The sequence below is a fragment of the Pan paniscus genome, chromosome 11 (genome assembly GCF_029289425.2).
Source record: "Pan paniscus chromosome 11, NHGRI_mPanPan1-v2.0_pri, whole genome shotgun sequence".
NCBI classification, from domain to species: Eukaryota; Metazoa; Chordata; class Mammalia; order Primates; family Hominidae; genus Pan; species Pan paniscus.
This window is the reverse complement of record NC_073260.2, coordinates 30,569,577-30,576,342: the sequence shown is the minus strand read 5'-3', so window position 1 is coordinate 30,576,342 and position 6,766 is coordinate 30,569,577. Positions and strand designations below refer to the sequence as shown.

The 6,766-nt window shown below is 44.3% G+C and overlaps 1 pseudogene; it reads left to right on the top strand.

Annotated features, from left to right (window-relative positions):
* Positions 1 to 4,515: 4,515 nt before the first annotated feature.
* LOC100988758 (ATP synthase subunit f, mitochondrial-like) lies at positions 4,516 to 4,780 on the top strand (annotated as a pseudogene).
* Positions 4,781 to 6,766: the final 1,986 nt, after the last annotated feature.

Sequence of the window (6,766 nt, the reverse complement as noted above, 5' to 3'; positions counted from 1 at the left end):
TTTCCAGTCCCTACCCTCTTTTCTCATGAAGGGCACAGATTCCCAGAACTGCGGGAGAATGTGTACCCCATCCCACGGGACCCTGTCCCTGATGACAGAGCTTGAGCCCCAGCACCTGACTTGAGGCTTTCACAGGCTCAGAGCATTTTTCTGCCTATCGGCCCTAACACAAGGGAAAGTCTTGACCCAGAAACCCTAAGATGGGACTGTGGCCCATGACTAACAGTTGAGGAACTCAGTTCTCCTACGGGTACCCTGAACTTTCTTAATAATCCAATCTGTGGCCAGTGAATCACTGGGATTAGGGTTTTATCCTGGAGCCCTAACCCAGAGAGAGGATCTGTAGGCTTCAGATATAAACCCCAGCTCCCACTCCTACCTCTGCTCTGTTCCCCTTGATGATATTCTAATTTTTCCTGGGAGTGTCCATGCTAGGTGGCTCTCTGTGCCAACATAATTGATCTAGAAAACTTTGGAAGGGAAATAGGGTAAGGTTGCACTCTGCTGGAAGTTGGCCCTAGGGTTCCCTTGCCAGATTGATGTGTCTGTGCTTTCTAAGTGTTGGTTGTATTTTTTTTTTTTCTTTCTTTTTTTTTTTTTTTTTGAGACGAATTCTCACTCTGTCACACAGGCTGGAGTGCAGTGGCGTGATCTTGGCTCACTGCAACCTCCGCCTCCCAGGTTCAAACGATTCTCCTGCCTCAGCCTCCTGAGTAGCTGGGATTACAGGCATGCACCACCACGCCCAGCTAATTTTTGTATTTCTGGTACAGATGGGGTTTTGCCATGTTGGCCAGTCTGGTCTCGAACTCTCAACCTCCAGTGATCCACCTGCCTCGGCCTCCCGAAGTTCTGGGATTACAGGTGTGAACCACCGCACCCGGCCTAAGTGTTGGTTATATTTTGATTCCTCTGTAAATAGCAGAGGAACAGCAACAGAAGCCTCACAATGCACAAAGGATGGACGGAACTAGTGCCCCAAGGCTGAGATGCGCCCCACCAGAGCTGATCCGACAGCTGCCGCAGACAACTGAGCACAGAGAATGTGTGCTCTGGACTAGAGGTCTGGGCCCATGTCATGGAGATAGAGAACAGTGACAGTATCCTTGGGGGTGACAGAGGGCCCTTAAAGAGGAAAGTGAACCCACAATCCCTCCCCAATAGCATCCAGCCAAGCAGATCTTGCCACCCTTCCTGGGCCTTCTAAATCCTTCCATCCTCTCTGGACCTTGGTATTTTCCAATTCTACTCTTTCATCAAATCACAAATAAACTGCAGTGCTATTTTCTCTTTATTCCACCTACAACCCAGATGTTAGCTGGGTTGTCCTTTACCCTTTGGGTCATCTCAGCTTTGACTCTACCAATTATATAGCCTTTGAAAGTCGGAAGTTCTCCCAGGAATTTTTGCTGATTCCCAGGGATTTTGCACTCTCAGGATTCTCTCTTTCAACTTTAGCTTCCCACCTTTCATGGACCCAGACCTAGGACACGACCCCACCTTCATATTCACTCAGAAGAGTCTACTCGCACATAAAAGCATTAGTAAGCAATGCAGGCTTTACAAAAGATATTTTAAGTGATGACGAGGGCCAGGGAAGAGGACTGGCAAACAACTTTAAAATCCCCAACTGCAGAATGAAGGACTAAATTACTTCTTTACCTGGCTGGGTACAGTGGCTCACGCCTGTAATCCTAGCACTTTGGAAGGCCAAGGCAGGTGGATCACTTGAGCCCAGAAGTCAGACAAGCCTGGGCAACATGATGAAACCCCATCTGTGCAAAAAAATACCGACAAAACAAAACAAAAAAAACTGAGGCGGGAAGATCACCTGAGCCTAGGGAGGCTGAGGCTGCAGTGAGCCATGATGGCGCCACTGCACTCCAGCCTGGGTGACAGAGTGAGACCCCATCTCAAAAAAATAAAATAAAATAAATTACTTCCTTACAACCTTGGCCTGGCATCCAATCCCTTCCCACCCACATGACGACACTTTGCCAGAACTGGCAGCAAAACTATCAAGAATAAGGGAAAGATTCTGTTAACATTGCTACTGGAATATCGTTTTTTATAGGTTAAGTGAACAGAGGAAGTAAAAAAATGTTTTACCATGAGTTCATATTAATATGTCCTATACGAATTTAACATTACAGAGTGTTTACATTTATTTTATTTGTATCTCCTTTCTCTCCTAATCAAAACCTTGGATCTTAATAATATGAGCATTCATTAAAATTTTTTTGTTTTTTAATAAGAGACAAGGTTTCAATGTTGCTCAGGCTGGTCTCAAACTCCTGGGCTCAAGTGATCCACCCACCTTGGCCTCCCAAAATGCTGGGATTCGATATGAGCTACCACACCCAGCCAATATTAACATTCTTATTTTTTATCCTAATTGTATATGAAATACTTTAAAAATTATAACACAAATATTACTTCTAATAATAAAACTACTGAGGGAAGTTTAAAATTATTTGCAATTCTTTTTTTCTTAGAATATGTCCCACCAAGAATATATACAAGAGAAACATGTTCCAAAGTCACTTGGAATAATTCTTTTCTCTGTGTGATTATGTAACCAATTTGATAGAGTTAAGTTTATTAATGTCAATTTATTTTCAATTTTAGGGTTAACTTTATTTTCCTTGATTTTATTTTTTTGAAAAATGTCAAACACTTTACGTGGTTCAAAAGTAAATAAGTTATATTCAGACAAGTCTCACTTCCAACCCTGTCATTTGATGCTTAAAGTGGTTCATAAAAACATCATGGGGATATAGTCTAGATTTTACCTTTTCTCTCAAGATGTGGAGGAATGTGAGGAGCACAGAAGAGGAGCAACTTGCAGAAAGAGACACAGTTCAAATCCCATTTCATGTTGGAACTGGGCATTTCCCAGACTTTTTGAGACTTGGTATCTTCATGTGAAAATGAGAACAATAGTACCTGCCTCCTAGAAATAGTCTCCAGATTAAATGAGATAATATGTGAAGCACTCCCACCTCACAACTATTTTGGTAAGCAAAATTTGTAAGATTCCACGTGTTAAAAATCTCTTCCTGTTTACAGCATTCAGAATGGATTCTGTTTCTTGAACCCAATTCTTATGGATATGGTACAAAGCAGACTTATACTGGCTCTTGTGTTTCCAGATCACTCCTTTACTTTCCATACTCCATAAATGCAATCTAGTCTCCTAGCAATTGGACCAGGCAGCCAAGTGTCTGCTTGCCTTTTGAAATTATTTCCCTGCCTTATTCTCCTTTCTATTTTAAACTTTGTCTGCAGGAAGTAAATGTGGTCAGTAGGATAACCTAATTCCCTAGACAGATGCAACCATGCTTGTGGACCGCAACTGCACTGCAATAATATACTGTATAGAACACAAACTTTTCTAAGTCCACCATAGTGAATGACATAGATTTTCTTAGATAAAAATCATGTCAGCATTTATCAGTTCAGGCCGGTTGTTTTGTTTATTTCTGTATGAAATGAGACCAAGCTAGGCATTTGGTTGAATTGTAGGGGAGGTGGCAATCTGAGACCTGGTATGTAGCAACCTGGAAGCAAGGCAGGCCAAAAGCATAGGCAGAATGGGCATGGGGGTGTCTGCTCATTGGAGGATCATCATCTCTACCGTGACTCTCTTTCCTTGCCCCTTAGACCTCGACCTGAGGCTGTGAGTTAATTGAGTCTGGGGATGACATGTGTCACCATGAATCACACTGATTCTGTGGAAAAGCATGATCTGAGCCCCAAGCAACAGGAATATAAATGAATTGTCAAATCCCTGGTCATTTATAATTGGGTATGTAAATTACAGCTTCTTGATAATATGAAATAGCCAAGGCCTTTTCATTTGTGAAGTCAGAGTAAAGGGTATGTTACTATATCCGAAGACCTCAAAAATAGTTCAAAGGAGATGGAGGTTTGTTCCTGTCACTAACAATGCTGAGGTCCAGGTTGGTGAATGCTTTTTCTACATGCAGTCACTGATGAACCCAGGTTCCTTCCATCCTGTTGCCATCACCAAGGGCATTGTCTTTGTCTGCATAGTTAGTGCTAGGCCACAGGCACGTTCATATTCAGCTCAAGGGAAGAAGGAAGAGAGCTGCTCCAGGACAAGGAGCTTCTTTACATTGAAGATGACTCAGAAGTTGCATTTAGCACTTCCATGCGTCCCTCACTGGCCTGAACTTAGTCACATGGCCACACTTAGCCACAAGGGAGACTGGTAATGCAGCCTCCAACTGGGCAGCCATACGCCCAGCTAAAATTTCATTACTGTTGAAGAAGGGGAACGTTTTCCTAGACAACTATCAGTCTCTGCCATGCTCTTCGTCCTGCTTCACGTTCTCCTTCTTGTTCTAGCTGTGAGCCTTTGCCATTCACTAATTTGGGCCTTAGCTGGGGGAAGCCTCCTCAGTGTCATCAGACCTCCTGGTGAGGTGCAATTAGCCATTCAAGCTTCTTGACACTGAAAGAAAAGCTGGGCCCCACAGCTGGTCCTCCAAGATGGTATCAGTTATACCAGTGAAGGAGAAGAAACTCCTGGATGTCAAACTAGGGGAGCTGCCAAGCTGGATACTGATGCAAGATTTCACCCCTAGTGGCATTGCTGGAGCACTTCAAAGAGGTTTCTACTGGTACTACAACAAGCACATCGACGTGAAGAAAGGGTGTCTCAGGGGTTTCCACGGTACTGGCAGCTTACATGCTCTTCAGCTACTGCCTTTCCTACAAGGAGCTCAAGCATGAGCAGCTATGCAAGTACCACTGAAGAGGGGCCTGCACGGACAGCACACTCTGTCGCCCTGACCACAACCTCCTTTGCCCACGCCTGTCCTTGAGGAACGTGATCCTTGCTGAATCCTTTTATATCCTAATGGGAATTAACCTCCACATAAAAGATGACTGGTTAAAAAAGAAAAGAAAAGCTGGGGCCCAAAGAGGGATCCCTGGGAGCTCGGACCAGGGCCAGAGCTCTTCTCAGAGCACAAATCTGGCTGTTTTCTAAAAAGACAGTTTTGATACGTGGGGCCTTTTTCCACAATATTGTAAGAGATGCTGGCTTGGCTGTGACTGGAGGTGACTCACACCTGCTCTTTGTAGAGAGCATAACACTGTTCCTGCAAAAGGAAAGCTCATGCCAGGTCACTGGTACCCGCAGACAAGTCTGTTCCTCTTTAAGAGATTCTTAAAGGATTAAAGAGCACGCAGTGCAAAGGCTTTGGATGTGCTGAGTTGCACGTAGCTGAACTAGAGGCTTCAATAATGTGGACAGAGTGCAAGACCAGAAATTGGAAAATGTTACAGTGGTCTCAGCTCCTCCATTTGTCAGCTATGTGTCCTTGGTCAAGCCACTTCCCAACCATGGGCTTCTGTTTTCTCAATTAAAAAATGTTGACTAAATTGGGTTTATTACTAATCTTTGTGCTTCTACAGATTATTTCTAAAACTCTTATCGTGTTCCAATTTCTTGCTTGTCCACTGTGATATAAATAAAAAAAATAAACCTCTGGCCTTTGTCCCTGGCTCCTGGCATACAGCTCCTAAACCCTTAGAATCTTTGGGGTGATGAGAGTTTCTTTTGTATGCTAATAAAAGACTGCTGGTGGGGTCCCCTAGGTAGCTTCAGGATGGGGGCTGGTTGCCAGAAAGACCAAGGATGATCGGAGGTTTGGAAATTCCAGCCTCCCTCTCTACCCTCAGACCTCCAGGGAGAGGAAAGGAGCTAGAGATTGAGCTAATCACCAACAACCACTGATTTAATCAATCATGCTTAAGTGACAAGGCATCCATAAAAACCCTGAAGTGATGGGGTTCGGAGAGCTGGAGGTGGTGACCACACAGAGGCGCTGGAAGGGTGGTACACTCCAATAGGGCACAGAAGCTCCACACCCCTTCCCTATACCTCGCCCTGTGTTCTACCTCTCTCCCATTTGGCTGTTCTTGAGTCATATCCTGTATAATAAGCCAGTAATAGTAAAGCACCTTCCTGATTTTATGAGTCATTATAGCAAATTATCAAACCTGAAGAAGGGGTCACAGGAACCCCCAATTTATAAGCGGTTGGTCAGAAGTGCAGGTGGAAACCTGGGACCTGTAACTACCCTCTGAAGTGGGGTGAGGAGAGCGCAATCACCTGGTGAACATTGAGGAGGCCCCAGAGACAAAAACTCCTCATCTGAGGAATTTAGAAGGAAACGAAGACCACCTGGTGACTATCAGACAGGCCATCCAGAGGCAAAACTCCGTATCTGGGGAAATGAGAAGTAACTAGACTTCCCTATTATCTAAAGCAGGCACTGGTACCAGGTCTTTCCCCCCCCAAAATTTATAAGTAACTAGAATTCCTATACATCTCCGAATGCTATGCCGAAACTCATTGTGCAACCCTTGCTGACATCAGGGCACAAAAATGTCTACACATGTAAGCATTTATCATGACCTATGTGGCTAACATGGTCCAAATTATCCTTAAGCTCCCGCTTTAAGGTCCATAAATGCTCCTAAGGAAAAAATCCACTGTGGCACGCTCAGTCCTCTCACTGAGGCACCAAGTTGCACTCACCTTTTTATGAATTTTATTATTATTTATTTTTGAGATGGAGTCTTGCTCTGTGGCCTAGGCTAGAGTGCAGTGGCACGATCTCAGCTCACTGCAACCTCTGCCTCCTGGGTTCAAGCAATTCTCGTGCCTCAGCCTCCCAAGTTGCTGAGGATTACAGGCGCCCACCATCACACCCAGCTAATTTTTATATTT